A 19,204-nucleotide genomic window follows, 5' to 3' on the forward strand; every position below is an offset into this window, starting at 1 on the left:
ACATATAAATGTCCAATTGCCAAGAAAATCCAACATGGTCATGTTTGATTTCAAAAGAGGAAACTTCACCGAAATGAATATATTGATAAAAAGGAAGTGGAAAGGCCAAGTCAAGAGGGTCAAAACAGGGCAGTTATGCAGAAAAAGTGTAGATAGAAAAATGTAAGTAAATGAAAATAACTAACACCTACTCACAGGTGTTAAGGATCTGGTGACTTCTGTTTCAGTGTATCTGAAGAAGTGTGCATGCACACGAAAGCTCATACCAAGAACAAACTTAGTTGGTCTCTAAGGTGCTATTGGAAAAAATTTTTTATTTTGTTTTAACACCTACTCAGAGTAAATTCACTGAAATTTATGGGCCTAAGTTTATTGATTTCAGTTTGTATACCCTGAGTAGCACTAGCAATGGAGATTAACCAATGACTGAGGCTGTGATAAGCATTGAACAATATAGGGCCATCCTGAGGACTACTTTCCAGTACGGCCCCATAATCCACCCCTTGGGTCCACCCATCCAGTGCAAAGAGGCTTGCTGCAATGCCCTCGTCCAGATATATAACCTATTTACTGGTTGGCGGTAGTGTCTATTTTTACAGCAGATGTCTTGCATAGGGTTTATGTATATGCAGGCTGCTTCGTTCATTCCAAACAGAGAACATAGGAAGCTGCCTTATCCCAGGTGAGGCAACTTAGCCCAGTATTGGCAGCAGGTTTGCAGCCAGAGGTGCCTTTAGACTAGCATTTCCAGAGACTGAACTTGGGACCTTCTGCATGTATAGCCCGCAAAAAGTGCATTCACTTGACTAGCTATTTTTGAAAGGAACACAAAAGGTATTGTTTTTAGCAGATGCATCCTGGCATCTTTATAGAAGAACAAAAGCCTTCATTTGCTGATGTCTGTTGATTTGGGTTGTGATAGGGTGCAGGATAAACCAAATCACAAAGCTAAGGTGTGTTAGAACTTTGGGGCAGGAGACTTCAAATAGCCAAATTGAAATCAATGGGGCCAACATTAGCCAAAACTAGGGACAGGAGCAAAATTATATTTTGCTTGCATTTTAATGAGAAACTAATTTAATAAGTACCAGCTTTGTACTTTTTGAACCAATATGCAAATTGAAACACAATTATATTTCAAAATTTGCCCTTCTTTGAATTTTGCAATGCAGTTCTCCAGCTAAGTAGTGTGTATAAACAATGCATATACAAGGGGAAAGTGTACATATACATATAAAGAGATGCATTAATTAAAACAGCATTCAAAAATGCATTATATTAAGGAAAGATTCTTGCAAAAATTGTGTGTGTATGTACATTAGGACAAATTTTGCAGTAAAATGTTGAAAGATTTTTTTAAATGAACATAAATTGCTGCAAAAATGTGGAGAATTTAAGATTTGGGGGGGGGGAATTAAAAACAGAGAAACTGAAATTGATAGATATCTGCTCAGAAATAAATCTTATGGGATTCAATAAGACTTACTCCCAGGCAAGTGTTGTTAAAACTGCAGTATTTACCCAAGCCTTGGTAATTGTTGTCATCTATATATATAAAAATGTTCCCATTGCGTCCGGCCGCACCTTGCTCCATAACAGCTGAACCAAATCACATCAAATTTAGGACAAAGCGTAACATGACCATGGGGGAAGGATATAGCATAATAAAAATTTAAAAAAACACACCTGTCATGCCTAAAATATAGAATAAAGGCCAAAAAAATGGTGCGCCTATTATACCTCACCAGCAAAAGGAATGAAGACCCCAACAGCATCCAATAGAAAGGCGGATTGTCTGCTGACGTCATCAGACCTGGCCAGAGAAACAATGCCTTTGCCCTCACCCAAAATGGCCGCCACAGCTTCGCATGTGCTGAGAAAAAAAAACACGCAGCAGGAGGCATGCCTGAGAGGTCGCTCTGAGGGGATTGTGTCGCTGGGGTGCGTGATTTTGGGACTGGGTAATTTTGGGACTGGGGTGGGGGAGAATGCTCTTTAAGGCTCCAGTGCCCTAACCTAAAATGGCCGTCACAGCTTCGCATGTAAAATGCACCTCTGGGTTATTTGTGGGGCATAGGAATTAGTTCATTCTCCCCCCCCCCCCAAATAAAGTCCGGCCTACCACATGGTCTGGTCTGAGGGCCCACGGCTGAAAAAGGTTGCTGACTCCTGCTGTAAAGGGACAGGGAAGAATGAAAACAGGAGCGTCCAGAATACTCTTGGGGTCAGGAGAATTTTAAAAAGCAAAAAAAAAAAAAAAAAAAAACCACAGCAACGTGAAAGTGGGGGGGAGGGAGACAGGTGCCAGGCAAGAGTTCAACGGGAGAAGCTGTGGGGAGGAAGGCTAAAGCGGGGGAAAGACAAACAGGAGGCAGGCGGAAGTTCAACGCGAGAAGCTGTGGGGAGGCAAGCGAAAATGGGAAATATGGAGAGGAGGCAGGCAGGAGTTCAACAGGATAAGCTGTGGGGAGGCATGCGCTTTCTCTTTTACATCTTCCTTTGCCATTTCACAAAATGAGCCACAGCAACGCGTGGCCGAGTCAGGTAGTTCATGTATAAATCATTTACATGGAATGGTCAGGTGAATGACTACATTTTGTTTGTGAGTATAAGAAATATATTCTAGTAGCTAGAGAGCTAAAAATGAAAATGGCAATTTAAATAACCCAAATATCTTCAGGAACATAAAAAAATTCAATAATGTCATACTTCCCTTTGTTATGCAAGTATCTATATTTCATTTCTTGTTTGTCCCCGCTAGATGGCACTTACATACCACAACAGCCCAAATGGGTGATGTGAGCGGTCAGCAGGGGACAGCAGCAGGACATAAATCTAAATGAAATGCTGGGAAAATGTTCTGACTAACTTTATGAAGGAAGGAGAATGGAAGCTTGCCATTATCACAGTGCCTCTGGAACAGAAAGATGGTTTTAAGGGAAGGTGGGGGGGACCCTGCTCTTATATATGTCACAAAATGAGCATCTTTCTCTTCAGCTCAAATAATTGTTTCATGATGGCTCTCTGAACCTGCATTGGCAAAATAGGGGGCAATTCAAGACAAAATGCACCGTAGAATAAGGGGCCCAAAGTGGGCCATAAACTTAACTATTAAAAAGTAAATGAAGCTGTGCTTTATGAGAGCAGAGAGTCATATGTGGACCCTGGAAAAGATGGAGCTTTCATCAGAGTTGTCTGTTCAGTACAGCTTGATAGAGAAACGGTTGGCTTTTCTAAGGATCAGGCATGATCTGAAAGCATATCTGAAATGGAAATTCAAAGGAGCCTAAAACCTGGATAGCATGGAATGAGGGCTCCCTGTGGATATGCCTACTTGTTGTTGTTCAGTCGTTCAGTCGTGTCCAACTCTTCGTGACCCCATGGACCAGAGCACGCCAGGCACGATTTAGATGCCTACAGTTTGCATCTAAATCAGAGTGCACCTAAATCTAGTTATGGGGGACCACCAACAAAGATTCCTGCTGACACTTCAGCAAAGGAACATTGATATAAGGAATCAGGCAGTCTTTCATTTCATTGACGAGGATGGAAGCTAGTTATGGGCAAGCACAGGGGGGCAGGATCAGTCTATTACCAGTCTGTCTCACTTTCACACGTGTTCAACCATTACTCCATTCTGCCCTGTTTTTGTGTATGAATTTTTCAAAATACCTTCTGTTGTTTTTGTACTGTTTTAAAAACTATTTTATCTGTTTTATCATATACATTGAGATACGTAAGAATAAGAATATAAAAACAGAGAAGGTTGCATTTCAGCTGCGTGCATTTTCTACTAGCTGCTTTTAACTACTGCTTTTAACTATTTTGTAGCTGCTTTTAACAATGAAAATTCTGAAGGTTTTTTTGTCTCTGTCTCACACACACAGCTGTTGCAGCCTTTATTTTTCAGAGGCAGCAAGATCTAAATTAAATAGCATCTAAGGCAACAGAAAACACTCAAGTGTAATAGTCAATTTTGATTACTTTGTGCTCTGACTCAAAAGCGGAGCTTGTTGTAGTGCCTTTCATACTTGTTTCTCCACACATTCACTCTATATATGGAGGAGGGAGTCGAGATGAATCATTGGCCCCACCTACCATCCTCTAGGGACGAGGGTGGCGCTGTGGGTTAAACCACTGAGCCTAGGGCTTGCTGATCAGAAGGTCGGCGGTTTGAATCCCTGCAACGGGGTGAGCTCCCATTGCTTGCTCCCTGTTCCTGCCAACCTAGCAGTTTGAAAGCACGTCAAAGTGCAAGTAGATAAATAGGTACCACTCTGGCGGAAAGGTAAACGGCGTTTCCGTGCGCTGCTCTGGTTCGACAGAAGTGGCTTTGTCATGCTGGCCACATGACCCAGAAGCTGTACGCTGGCTCCCTCGGCCAGTAACGTGAGATGAGCGCTGCAACCCCAGAGTCGGACACAAATGGACCTAATGGTCAGGGGTCCCTTTACCTTTACCTTTTACCATCCTTTAGTGTGGAGAAAGAAGTCTGAAAAGAGGCACTCATATGCTTATGGCTGTCTGCATGCACGTGTCTGATGTGACTGGAAAGCTCTGCTGGGCAGGGCTGTCAACTGGGTAGAGCATGGCTATGCTCACATGGCTCTAGGTGCATGTGTTCTCATGCAGACTTTCCTCTCTGTTTCAAAAGGTCTACTCATTAAGCATCCATTTCATTGCTATCATGCTGTCTCAGGAATGAGATGCTGTGGGGTAGATAGTAATGGGGAGCTGGAAGTGTATCAAGCATGCCTTGCCCTGCACCTGCTAAGCTAGCCTTCTGGTTTCATTTGTGGTAAAGAAGGATGCTCTGATGCCAGTGCTGAAGCAAGATTCAGCTGCCAGCATGTCTGGTTTCTGTGTACAGAACTTGGTCGGGATTCCCATCTTGTCCTTTGCCACAGGCAGCAAAATGGCTTGGGCCCACCCTGAATGTCAGGTGCTGCAGCCAATGGGTGATTGGACTGTGGGTGGGCACAACCCTCCTCCATGGTTTGAGTGAATATTTGAAATGAGGGATATTTGAAAGCAGTTTACGATACATCCTAAGGCTCAGCAGGGAGGTGGAACCAATCTGTTTGTTTATTTATCCTATGTATGTACCATATAAATATGTAATAAATATAAGTTCTTTGGAGGGCTTCCAATAAAAACTTAAACAACTAAATACAATACAAAACCATTGAAACTGATACAGCACAAAGTCTAATGCAGCAGAAAAGAGGCATCAGAAAATGAAGACAGTACAGCAGGAGTTCAATGCAGCCCAAACAGTAAGAATATACCGTAAATGAAATCAATGAAAGGCTTGAAGACTGAAAATGAAATTCTGTTGTTGGGAGCAGTGGGGTATGAGAGGGAACTTGGAAGGAGCAGGCCCCAAAGAGAAGTGCCTCACCAGGTAGCAAAACATTTGGGACACAGTGCTGTCAAGACCTGGTGCCTAAGGGCTAAGGAGGTTGGAGATGATGCACAGTGGGATTTCCTCCACCTCCTTATCTTGCATAAAGTTTTTCCTAGCTCCTGCCCACTTTTTTTTTTTAAGTATGTAACTAGACCCATGATCACCAAGGACACGCTGGGGGAGGAAGGCGGGTGTGGGAGGTGCGTGTGCACCGTGTGTCAGCCGTGAGGGCGGGTGACATCGCTGCGCCACCCCCTGCTCACTGTGCGGGCGGCGGGCTGCTAGGGACAATGCTGCCACAGGCGGCTAGCAGCGCCCCCCACGGTCACCACACGGTTGGCAGGAGGCCAAGGACTCTCGTGCGGGCGGCTAGCCCCGCCCCTGCACTACTCTGGGTGTTGGGGTAGGTAGCTCCGCCCCTGCAGGGACGTAGCAGTGGTGATTTATTATAAAAACTTCACCTCTGTCCCTCAACCCCTCTTTTCCTTCTTTCTCTTGGAGACTGTGTAAAATGCCAGTTGGGGTGAGCACTTGTGGGGGGGGGCAGGCGGGTGTCAGCTGGATTTATGACTGTTTAGTTACTTAATAGGGGGTTGTTTTTTTAAAAAAAGAAGTCTGTGGGGGTTCTGACTTGCTCCAATAACCCTTATCCTAGTAGTTGTTTGATTTAGTTTTATGTTTGTCTGGGAACTCAGCTGTACAGCTGCCAATAAAACATTTTAAGTGTGTTGAAAAGTGCAATATACAAATGTGACACTAGATGGTGACAGTGAGCTATGGCAATTTCAACGTATTTTTTTTAAGCATTTTCACAGCGTTTTTTAATATGTGTGTAGATTCCACCTGGGTCTTTGGACCCTTTATAGTAAATGTGACTAGCCCAGATAAAGTTCTATGTGTTTTCTAGTTTCTTGTATGGTTTCTTGAGTGAAAGTCCAGCTTCTAAATCCTTGTGTCCAGACCAGTGGCCAGTTGGTAGATCTGCTTGGACTGGGCTAGTCGATGAGGAAGCTTGTTTAATTGACTTACCTTTCACCCCCCTTATCTGGACAAGTTCTACTTGAGAAATTGACACATAACTTTAAGGTGACATGGGGCCAAAGTAGAAATGATTTGTTTGTTCTTTTCAGTATAGAATGGCTTTACTGTTTTTACAAACCTGATATTTCTTCACCCATGTGTTTTATAGACAGGGAAAGAAAAATATTAAAGTTGAAGATGATGCTCTTAGTATGGATAGTCCACAGCAGTTCACCTGTAACATCTTTAATTTTGTAATCATTTATGTTCTTTATAATTTATATTTTTATGTATGCTTGTCTTCTTTCTATAGTGTTTCTGTAAATAGATTTTTGTTATATGTGTGAAACTCAGTCAAATGTATTTTTAAAATAAGGGGCCTGCTAGGAGGGGTAGAACCTTCATGTTAGCAAGCAGGTCATAGTTTCTTACTGGGAGGTAGGGTGGGAGAGGCAAGTAGGGGGAGACAGCAGGGGGATGGCAGAGTGCAAATATACCAACAGGAGCACCGGAATGGCTCTGCCAACGTGTTTGCATTGCACCAATCTCCTCTCTCCTTATCCTCTCCCTCCCAGCAAGCAGCAGTGGCCCACTTACCAGAAAGATAACATAGCAGTCAGAGGCAGTAATGCTTCTGAATACCAGTTGCTAGAAACCACAGGATGGGAGAGTGTTCTTGTGCTTGGTTCATGTTTGAGGGTTTCCACAAGCATCTGATTGTCCAATGTGAGAACAGGATGCTGCACCAGGTGGGACACTGGCGTGATCCTGAATACTCTTCTGATGTTTTGGTTCTGCCTTCAACAATTTCTGAATAATGTTAAAGAATATTAAATCTGGATCCACAGATACACCCTTCATATTCTCCTGAAATTGGGAATGGGGAAAATTCCATTTGATATTCTCCAGGTGGATTGCTGAAATTCTCCCATAGTTGAGTAGGAACTCAAAAATGAAAATTTGGCATTCTATGTAAGGGGGAGTGGCTGCATCCATTCTGGTCTCTTTGCCTATAGATATACACACTGGGTTTAAAAAATCCCATGGAAATTAGCCCCTGCCAGGCAGCTTTGAAATAGTGATCAAATAGATGATCAAAGGTTGGAATGGTCTCTTCTTAAAAGCAGTCAAGCAGCCCTTTGAAATTTATGTAAAATGTTGTACTACAGTAGGGGTTCCACCACCCTTATTCCTAGGAAGAGTCCTCTAAAAGTTCATTTGAAGTAGCTAATTCAAACAGCCCATAGAATAATTTTTTAAAGAATACCTGGATATCATAAAAAGAAGAAATCATTTCTCTGTCGGTTTTAAGAAGGCAGTAGAAACATAGGAATCTGCACTAAACTTGCTCCCTATTGTCCAAACTGTGCTTCAGGCAGGATATTCCAGCCCTGACTGGACATGTTGAGGATTGGACCTAGAGCATTCTGCATGCAAATCAGAAGCTCCGCAATCAGATTAGAGAACTGGTGCAAAGCAAACAAGATGTATTTTAACAGGGAGAAATGTAAAGTACTACACTTGGGCAAAAAAAATGAAAGGCACAAATACAGGATGGGGGACACCTGGCTTGAGAGCAGTATATGTGAAAACGATCTAGGAGTCTTGGTAGACCACAAACTTGACATGAGTCAACAGTTTGATGCAGCAGCTAAAAAAGCCAATGCAATTCTGGGCTGCATCAATAGGAGTATAGCATCTAGATCAAGGGAAGTAATAGTACCACTGTATTCCGCTCTGGTCAGACCTCACCTGGAGTACTGTGTCCAGTTCTGGGCACCACAGTTCAAGAAGGATACTGACAAGCTGGAATGTGTCCAGAGGAGGGCAACCAAAATGGTCAAAGGCCTGGAAACGATGCCTTATGAGGAACGGCTTAGGGAGCTGGGTATGTTTAGCCTGGAGAAGAGAAGGTTAAGGGGTGATATGACAGCCATGTTCAAATATATAAAAGGATGTCATATAGAGGAGGGAGAAAGGTTGTTTTCTGCTGCTCCAGAGAAGCAGACACGGAGCAATGGATTCAAACTACAAGAAATAAGTTTCCACCTAAGCATTAGGAAGAACTTCCTGACAGTAAGAGCTGTTCGACAGTGGAATTTGCTGCCAAGGAGTGTGGTGGAGTCTCCTTCTTTGGGGGTCTTTAAGCGGAGGCTTGACAGCCATCTGTCAGGAATGCTTTGATGGTGTTTCCTGCTTGGCAGGGGGTTGGACTGGATGGCCCTTGGGGTCTCTTCCAACTCTATGATTCTATGATTCAATCAAACAATGTGGGACTTCTGCACTGGGAATCCTTTGGAACAATGCTGCACCACAGAGAATGTGCTGTCCTTATGATATATGATTCTATTTACACACATATACAACGTGCACCTAGATAGAGGAATTGCAGAGCATTCACATTCTATGATGGTCTGGCTTCCCCCATAAAGGAAGCATTGGATTCAAAGGACAGCAAAAAGGCATCCTCTGTGTCTCTTTGTTCTAGCCTGTCATCCCCAGCTCACATGGAGTTCTGCCCTTCCTTCTTCTTCTTGGTGCCAACCGACTCCATGGACCTCCCCCTAGTCTACGTCATTCAGACTTCAAATCCTAAACCTGGCCTTTGCCTCTGCCTACTAGTGCCCCACAAAATCTGGTAAGAACATGCTCTCATGTGGCTAATGTATCATCCCAGGCAGAATGCAGTTGAGTGCAAGCGTATGTTGATTTCCTACTGTTGCCACATTCCAGAAACCCCACAAGTGGTCTTTCAATTTTTAAACAAATGTTGCATCAAAAGGATGGGAGAAATTATCCTTGGTACTGACATCAGGTTTCTGGTGTCCCAGGGTTTATTTAAGAAACAAAACAAGGCTATATTCGGAATATATTTATAAACACCTGAATGGCTCTAATTTTATGCTCACAAAATAAAACCAAATGTAACTATGTAATGCAATGCTTTTCATTCTCACACCAACTGCACTTCTCCAAGCCAAGAGTTGAACAGTTGACTTGGAGCTCATCATGTAACTCATCATAACATCATTGACTAGATGAAGACAACTTCATCTATACCTAGTGTTATGAAGTTATGAGACTGTATGCCAAGACCCTTCTAACCCCTGGATGCAGCAGCTGTTAAAATATAGCTTCCTGATGAGGTGACTGCCTGGGTGATGGGCCATTAAAGGGAACAAAGGAAGTGGCTCTGTGTGAGGTGGCAAATGTGTGCGCCTCCCCCTCAACTGACTGGTATACAAGACAAAGGTGAGAGTGGAGAGTTCAGTGGTGTGAGCCAGAGGAAAAAGCAGCAAAAAGGGAGGAGAGAGAGAGAGAAAGAAAGAAAGGAAGGAAGGAAGGAAGGAAGGAAGGAAGGAAGGAAGGAAGGAAGGAAGGAAGGAAGAAAGAAAGAAAGAAAGAAAGAAAGAAAGAAAGAAAGAAAGAACCATGCCAAATATCTGCTGGAATCCAAGGCTATGACTATGGGAGAAACAAGACCTTCTTGGGGTGTTAATGCTCTGAACCCCTCCATCATAGGCTCATGTTGTATATATGTGTAAATAAACCATATATCATAAAGACAGCACAGTCTCTGCTGTGCCTCATTCCTAAAGGAAACCTGAATCCTGAGTAAGCACCTGGAACCCCTGGAATCTCACCCTGCTCAGAGATTGAGGTGGCGTGTGACACTATTTAACATAAGAACATATGAACAGTCTGCTGAATAAAGCCAATGGCTCATCTTAGTCCATCTTCCTGCTCTCAGAGTGGCCAGCCAGATGCCTATGGGACCTGAACACAACAGCACTCTACCATCTATTCTAGCTGCAGATTCCACATTTCATTCATTAATTGTGCATCAAATAGAATTCAGGGCAGCATCCATGGGGTTCACAGGTGGTTTCCCATCCAGGCATTGATCAGATTTCCTTAGGTTCATCAAGGCTGCTGCACCATGTACCACCAAGCCTTGCCCTGTGACAATTGCTTTCGCATCATGTATTATCAGAAGGAAGTTGCAGGATCTGGCTCATCTTTTCTTTTTTATTATCTTTTAAAATATTATGCAGCCTTGTCTTGCCACAGAATCAGAACTGCAGAGTTGGAAGGGACCGCAAGGGCGATCTAGTCCAATGCCCTGCAATGTCGGAATCTCAACTAAAGCATACATATAAACTCTTATTAAATCAGTTCATAACAAACTGATGCAAGGAGACAGAGAGATCTCCTTATTTTGAACCAAGATTAGTATTCCTTTTATTGCACACATCATATCATTGTTAGCAATGAGGGCTTTTATGCTCATGGTTAGACCAGTCAGGTCATAATGGGTTATAAATTGTAGGTGAATCAAGTGTTCCTTCTGCAGACTATGGCACATGTTCAGTCCCATTAAGAATAATGACGCGAATAACCATAAGCTATTAATTTTGATGAGCTCTTTCTCTCTCTCTCTTACACACACACACACACACACACACACACACACTTTATTGCCTCATCTTAGGAACAGCAAATGCAGGCACCACATTAGAAGCAACGTGAAGCTTTTATCACTCACTCCCTAGTTATGAATTCAGTAAAACTGGAGTGTGTAGTTAGAGTTTGCTTAACTGGCTGATCTTCAAAACCCTCCAAAGAAGTTTATTTTGTTAATCGGTGCTAGAGAAAAGCGTACATGGCATGGTCTGAGAACACACAATGCCGATAGTTTGCTGAACTTAGGCAGGTCTGGGTTTGGTTGGTGTCTAGATGGGAGACAAGCTTGGACTCCATGATGGAAGAAAGGTTGCATGTAAATTTACTAAATAAAACAATATAGTCTGCTAGAGTGTGGTTGTATTAAAAGTTTTCTTAAGAACTTCGTGGGGAGAGAAGGGGCTGCTAGAAGGATCTTTAATTATTTACATTGTAACAATGCATCACAATGCCATTCTATCTATCTATGTATCTGTCTATCTATCTATCATCTATCTATCATCTATAATTTTCAAATTTACAAACAATAATCAAACAAATATTTTTTTCCAACATACATTCCCATGGACTTCCCTCCTCCCCTTTGTGGGTCCTTATGTTAACACCCCCACCCCCCGCCGCATCTTCTCTATTAATCCAATTCTATTAAATCTCCATTACAACCATAGTCCAACATTTACCGTATATACTCGAGTATAAGTCGACCCAAATATAAGCCGAGGCACCTAATTTCCCCACAAAAATGTGGGAAAGCTTATTGACTCAAGTATAAGCCGGTTCACCTTTGCCACTGTGGTAGAGGAGGAACGAGCAGCCCAAAGCAGCCCTCTGGGCTGCTCCTTCCTCTTCCTCCTTTGCTGCTGTGGAGCTCACCCCGTCGCAGGGTTTCGAACCGCCATTCTTCTGATCGGCAAGCCCTAGGGCTCTGTGGTTTAACTCACAGCACAATGTTCCCTTGTGTTATACAGAGAAGGCTGGGATCCTGTCCTGTTTAAGCAGGAGCCAGGGAAAGTGAGCACCTGTGGGGTTTTAATACTTCCTTAACTGATAGGCTTTCTGCCTTCTGGGGTCTAAAGTTTGCATTTATGTGAGCAGTTCAGGAATGGAACAAGCTGCCTGGGGAGAGTAAAGAACCGCCGTTCTTGTACACTTCTTAAGGAATGGTTGACTTGAGTATAAGCCGAGGGCAGCTTTTAAAGCACAAAAAGTGTGCTGAAAAACTAGGCTTATACTCAAGTATATATGGTATATACAAAGGTCATTCCAATCCTACTAATAATTGTAATTGTTTACAGTGATTTTTAGGGTAAATTATATATTTCCCCCATTATTATTCCCCACCCCCACCCCCAATTCCCAATTCTTCCAATCAGTTTTGCCATTTCTGCATAGTCCATCAATTTAATCTGCCATTCTTCACTGGCAGAGACTGTGCCTTCCTTCCATCTCAGGCAGCAGTGGCCACATACATAAAAAGTCTCTTCTGGTCTCTTGGAATTTTGGCACCTACAATTCCTAGAAGAAAAGCTTCCGGGTTTTTTTAGGAAAGGTTATTTTAATCATTTTTTTCACTTCATTATATATCATCTCCCAAAATTCTTTTACTACTTTACAGCTCCACCACATGTGGTAGAAGGTGCCCTCCTTTTCCTTACATTTCCCGCATGTATTTGACCTTGCTTTATACATTTTAGCTAATTTGCTAGGGGTTAAATACCAGTGATACATCATTTTCATATTATTTTCTTTCAAAGTATAACATGCCATAACCTTTAATCCCAGTTCCATAACCTCTCCCATGCTGCTAGTTGTATATTATATCCAAAATCCCTCGCCCAGTGTATCATACCTGATTTGACCTGTTTGTCTTTCGAATGCCATTCTAATAATAGTTTAAACATTTTTGAAAGTAGTTTAGTTTTATTTTCTAACAGTTCTTCCCCCAATTTAGAGGTTTTGTTAGAGAAACCTTTCTTTTTGCCCATCTTAAATATATCATTTTGTTGATGGTGTTGTAACCAAGCAGTTAGTAATCCTCTTATATCTTCAAACCTCTTTAATTTCAACTCATTAGAAGAAGATTCCACCTAAACATTAGGAAGAACTTCCTGACAGTAAGAGCTGTTCGACAGTGGAATTTGCTGCCAAGGAGTGTGGTGGAGTCTCCTTCTTTGGAGGTCTTTAAGCAGAGGCTTGACAGCCATCTGTCAGGCATGCTTTGATGGTGTTTCCTGCTTGGCAGGGGGTTGGACTGGATGGCCCTTGTGGTCTCTTCCAACTCTATGATTCTATGATTCTATGATTCATTATCTACTCCCATTAATAGTTCTTTATAAGATGCCCAGTCATTTCTCTCTCTCTCTCTCTCTCTCTCTCTCTCTCTCTCTCTCTCTCTCTCTCTCTCTCTCTCTTGAGATATCACCTCCAGTGGGAAAGCCACCATGGTGTTTTTTGTTCTAATGAATTCTTATATTTTTCCTATACTTCGTAGATCACTTTTCTTACTACATTACATGGTTTAGTAAATCTCTACGTACTTTAATGTTCTGGTAACACAAATATGCATGCCAGACATATTGAAGCACAATGCCATTCTAAATGAAGGCAGAGAACTCACAAAGGAGACAGAACTTGTGGTGGCATGATTCTATCATAATGCGTGTGCCCTCCATCTCTCCTAAGTAAAGTGTGATATAAACCTTGTCCATCAACATATGACTCCTTTAGGATTTATGTGCCTAAGCCTGAGTGGGTATGGAATTTCCTGAAAATCTTCGTTGAACTGATTCGCGTGAAACTTTTCTAGTTTCTGACATGTGCCTTGATCTTGATGAGTTATTCCACACCCCCCCACACACACACTTTGCTATAAGTAAGAACAATTTGTACATTATGTGCATTAATATATACATTATTATATGTGTTATTCTACTCATTATTATAGTTTATATCATGTTCTGCATGTGTAAAAACTATACTGCAATGACCAATATTTATAAGCAAAAAAAGATTAATGTATTGTGAAAGTACAACAACCTGCACGTTGGGCCACATTGTCTCCCCCGTTGCGTGGGAGGAGGCAACCATTTATAACTGCTGAAAGCCATATTCCTTCATGGGTACTCTGTTTGGGGCTGCATGCTGACTGTGGGCAGGACCGAAGCCAGCTGTGGTCAGTGCCAGAAGCAGGGCACACATTCCTCTCTCCCTTTTCCTCCCCATCTGGTGTGCGAATGTGGGGTGAACAGATCAGTCATGCTGGAGGTCTGAACTATAGTATTTTAATGCAGAGTGCTTTTGAAACTAGGCCAAGGACTACACGTGGTGGGGTGGATGGGTAGATGGGGAACTTCCAGCCTGTGGGCCAGACTTGTCCCACCAAGCATTTCCTATTTGGTCTGCAAGGTTGCTTTCCTGAACACACATCCACCTGCCCCACATCTGAGTTGTGGGGCAAGTAGATCTACAGCTGCACAAGGAAGGATTGAACTTCCCGCACATTCTTTGGCGTGTTCGGAATTCATTCACACTCGGACAGTATCTCTTTCCCACCTCTGAGGGCCAACTTTAACAGATGTCAACTTTAACTGATGTCAAGATGACATTGGATGAAATGGCAATGACACCAGTTTCTGGTGAGATCTCACAAGATCTTGCCGAAATCTCACAATATGTTTCTGGAAGCCATCACACAGATCTGGCCTGCTGTGCCAAAAGGATTCCCAACCCCTGATTTAGGAAATGTCCAGCTCTGAATGTTCTGCTTCAAGCAAGATGCCCTTCCATCATTATAATCCTATGAAATTATGACAAGTTAGGCTTTTTTCTTCTTTCTTTTATGGAGAGATCCAGAATGGCTTCTTACATAATAGTGTAAGAACAGAGAGGGAAGGAATACTTCAGCAAATCACTACAGTGTCAAAAAACATCACATGGGAATGATTGATTTGCATACATTGCCTGGAGAAAGAAGCATAGGGACTTGAGAACCAGCTTTATAACACTTGTGGAGGGAGAGCTGTCTGAGTTTGTTACGTTTATTAATCATGCTCTTATGCAAATTGTGAGTAAATGGCACTTAAGTAACATTAAACTGGGATCTGACATCATGTGAGTTTTACACAGACCCATTATAATACTTACAGGTTCTAAATCAGATCAGCCTAATGTTGTTATAAACAGGACCGGCGCTAGGGCTTCTTGCGCCCTAGGCGAACCACCACCTGGCGCCCCCCCCCCCCGCCGAAGCCTGCTTTAGCGGGTGGGGGGGTGGAGAGGCAAGCAGCAGTTTCTCTGCTGTAGCGGAGAAGCTGCTGCTTGCCCATCCCGCCGCCCGCCCCCCGCCAAAGCCTGCTTTAGCGGGTGGGGGGGTGGAGAGGCAAGCAGCAGTTTCTCTGCTGTAGCGGAGAAGCTGCTGCTTGCCCATCCCGCCGCCCGCCCCCCGCCAAAGCCTGCTTTAGCGGGAGCCGGGGTGGTGGTGTAGGGGGCAAGCAGCACCTCTCTGCTACAGCGGAGAAGCTGCTGCTAGCCCCAGGGCCGTCTCAGGCACATCTGCCGCTGTGGTGTGGCGATCCTTCCGGCGCCCCCATGCGTCCAGGGCGTCCGGGGGAGAACGTGGGTGGCACAAGCACCCGGCCGCCTGTGGGGGCGGGGGAAGGCCGCAGGCGGGGCCGCACAGCTCCCCCCGCTTGCGCTCGAAGACGGGGCTGGGCAGGCGCCTCATTGGTTTTGGTTAATTTGGTTGAATTATTCTGATTGCCGTTTCTATTGTAGTTATATTTTAATAAATATAACCTGTTACCCATCTTTCTGGTCTCATGTCCTTTTGGGTGTGTTGGCAAAGACATATTGTGACTGATCTCCCTGTTTGGTTTACAAAGGAGGTTACACCAATCCAAAATGTGTTTTTTTAAAAAAAAGAAAGTCTATACTTTTAGTACCAGGAGATGGTGTGTCACTTTCCCCATCAACATCATTAGAAACAAAGTTTCTTAGAATAGCTCCCCACATTCACATCTTTCCAGCAGATCGCTAGTGTAAACTGAAACACGCACAGAAACACAAACGCAAACACAAACCTGTGAGCTAGAGGAAGGGAGGAGGGGAAAGAGCATGCTATCATACCCACCAGGAAATGAGACTTCATTTTCACATTGACAAGGGAAAAGACTGCTTTAATTTTGCTTCCTCCCACGTTTCTAAAGCAGAAGAAGAAAAAGAGAAAATGCCATCATTCAGAATCCCATATGCAGACAATCTTTTCTTTCTTTCTTTCTTTCTTTCTTTCTTTCTTTCTTTCTTTCTTTCTTTCTTTCTTTCTTCCTCCCCCTCTCTTCCCTGCCCCATTTCCCTCATTTCCCTTTTGCTTCCTTTCTTCCTGACACAGCCTGTTTCCTCATTATTTGAAATGTAAGTGCTCTTCATTCAGCAGTTTGTGCACTCCAGACCCAACAAATCGGAAATCAAAGCTCAAAGTTGCTGCCTAACAGTAATGCCAGCGAATTATCAAGCACCCTTAAAATGGGAGTGGATGTAGGCTGCATGTATACACAGACACAATCATATGCACATTATCTGCCTAGGGTCATCTAGTTCCTATCTCTAGATGAAGGATTCTTATTGTGAAGAGAGTTTGAATCTTTAACATCAAGGCCGGGGAAACATTTTTCAGCCATTTGGAAAACCTTGCAGGGGTCACCTACCAGCTCTGGTTGTCTGCCTGGAGGCAAACATGACAGACCAATGGGGACAACTCTGAACTTGGTACAACAGGCTATATTCCAGCTGCACAAAAGCCAGAGGTTTCAACCCTCTTCCACCCAGCCCAGCAATGCCCAAGTAGAAGGCAAGACAAAAGCAGTGAGCAGGGTGTGGGGCAGGTCAAGTGAAGAGTGTTGTCTGGGGAGGTGACATGGCTCAGGGGGATTCCTGATGAAAGGATACAGAGGCCTGCAGGCTGCATTCTATGCCTGAGCCTGTGGTTTCTCGCCCCAGATTTACATTCATAGTTATGTGTGCTGAAAAGCAGCAAAAAGATATCGTATTTTCAGGTGTATAAGAGACGACTGGGTGTATAAGACGACCCCCAACTTTTCCAGTTAAAATATAGAGTTTGAGATATACTTGACTGCAGATTCTCCACCCGGCGTATAAGACGACCCCTGACTTTTGAGAAGATTTTCCTGGATTAAAAAGTAGTCTTATACGCCAGAATATACAGTAATCAAATCTTTACATCAGGGTCAGGCATTGTACCACCTTAAAGCAAGCAGAGTTGCAGCCTCCTCTGATTTTGGTGCTCTTCTACTAGTGGTAATGCAGTCATTCCATATCATCTGGGTCATCTCACCCTACAATACATTTTCCCTCAGAGTGAGGCATGGTGGCTGAGGAGGCCTCTGAGAGTGCCCGCACTTACTTTGCAGTGGTAACAAAGACCGTTAGGAATTTCAGTTTACCGTTGTGAAACTTTGAACAGTATTTGCTGTTCAAATACTCCCTATGAAGTTCCACAGCAGAAAAATCTGAAGCTTTTATACAGGCAGCCCCTGGGCCACCTTATTCACAATGCTTCCTCAGATTGAGGCACTGCTGAGCAGGTAGACAAGCAAGCTGGCTGGGGCTGATGGGAGCAGGACTCCAACAACATCTGGAGGGACCAAGGTGTGGCGGTTCGCTCAACCTGCACAGGTCCCCCAGACATTTAATGGTCCGTTGATACCTGCACTCACCACTTTATTAATTAACCGCTGCCACCAACCAGTCTGTCTGGTATTTACTTCACTCAGTTCAGTCAAGGAGAATATTGGAACAAAACTGTTTTATTTGAAGTTTGGTACATAAGCATGTGGTTTCTGAATAAACAGTACTTTCTTGGTTGTGTTCTTGTTAACAACAGTGCCCAACGATTTCTCCCACCTCTGTTCCTACTCTTTCCCTTGCCACCCTTCTTCCAACCTCTCAATACCCACAACAAGCCCCCTAGCTAAAGACAAAGGACAAGCCTAAAGACGAGCCCCAAAAGACTAAAGACCAAAGACTAAAGAACTAAAGAACTCCCTTCGTTCCCCGGGAGGGGTTTATATAGCCCACATAACTCCGCCCCCTAAAGGTTCTTACTGGTTATTCCTCTTAACTCCTTCTATGCCATTCCTAAGTATGGGTGATTGCCACACAAGGTTCCCCCTGCTTGAAACACTTCCAGTCTTTCCGCTCATGAGAAGTTCTGACAATTGCCATGGGAGCATGGGAGCTCTGACCAGCAATGTACCAGTGGTTGCCAGTGCCCGGGGCATGTGCATGTATGCTGGGCAGGGTGTGTGTGTGTGTGTGCCAGCCCAGCCCTCACAACCAATGCCGCCAGAGCAACCCCAACCCCACCAGAGCAAAGTGGCGCAGCACTAAGCCTGCCTGTGCAGGGGGGAGCCCAGCTGGTCAACAGACATGGTCCTTGGTAAGCAGAGAGGAGCACCCAACTGTGCTAGGGGTGCCTGGTTCGCACCCCCTCAAAAACCATGCAACCAGAACCACCACCCCTGACACCCCCCCACACACTATGCCCCTGGCTGTGACAGAGTCATATTATTAAACAGCAGGGAACAGAACTTTCCAACTTACTATTTAGATGTAATGGCAGAAGGGGACTATACAAGGTGCAAACTTAAACATGGTCAGGAGAAAGAATAAGCCTATTGTTTTCTAGATTCAGTGGCATAATGGTCCTGCGTTGGGCAAGTGATAGGACGGTCAATGGAGAGTATATTCTTATTTTCATTCTTAATGTGCCACTTAGTGCCAAAGCAGGCTCCTAAGTGGTTTACATGTATAAAATCCAGTGACACAAGCACTGAAATATAAAATCCATAATTAAAATACACAACAAAAGAAATCCCATTATAAACATAAATAATTAAATTACACAATAAAATAACCTTGCAACACAGTTTTAGTAAAACAGGTTTAGAGATCAAAGAAATACTGCTATAAACAAATGTTTATATAGAACAAGCTATATAATATCTTATATATAATATTATATTACAGGTAGGTGTGTGTGTGTGTGTGTGTGTAAAATATATTTATATAAATAAACAAGAAAAACTAAAAAAAAAAACTATTTTTAATAAGTTGGTGGAATGCCAATGTAGATGGGGCCTTTTGCACTTCAGCAGGGCGTGCAATCTGTAATGCTGGTGTCACTAGTGAAAAAGCCCACCTCCATGTTACCACAAGCTGATAAACACCAGGCTGATGTGAGACGAATTAGATCCCATGTGTTAATACCAGGAAATGGTGAGGGTATTGGTCTTTTGG

The sequence above is a fragment of the Lacerta agilis genome, chromosome 15, assembly GCF_009819535.1.
Source record: "Lacerta agilis isolate rLacAgi1 chromosome 15, rLacAgi1.pri, whole genome shotgun sequence".
Classification (NCBI taxonomy): domain Eukaryota; kingdom Metazoa; phylum Chordata; class Lepidosauria; order Squamata; family Lacertidae; genus Lacerta; species Lacerta agilis.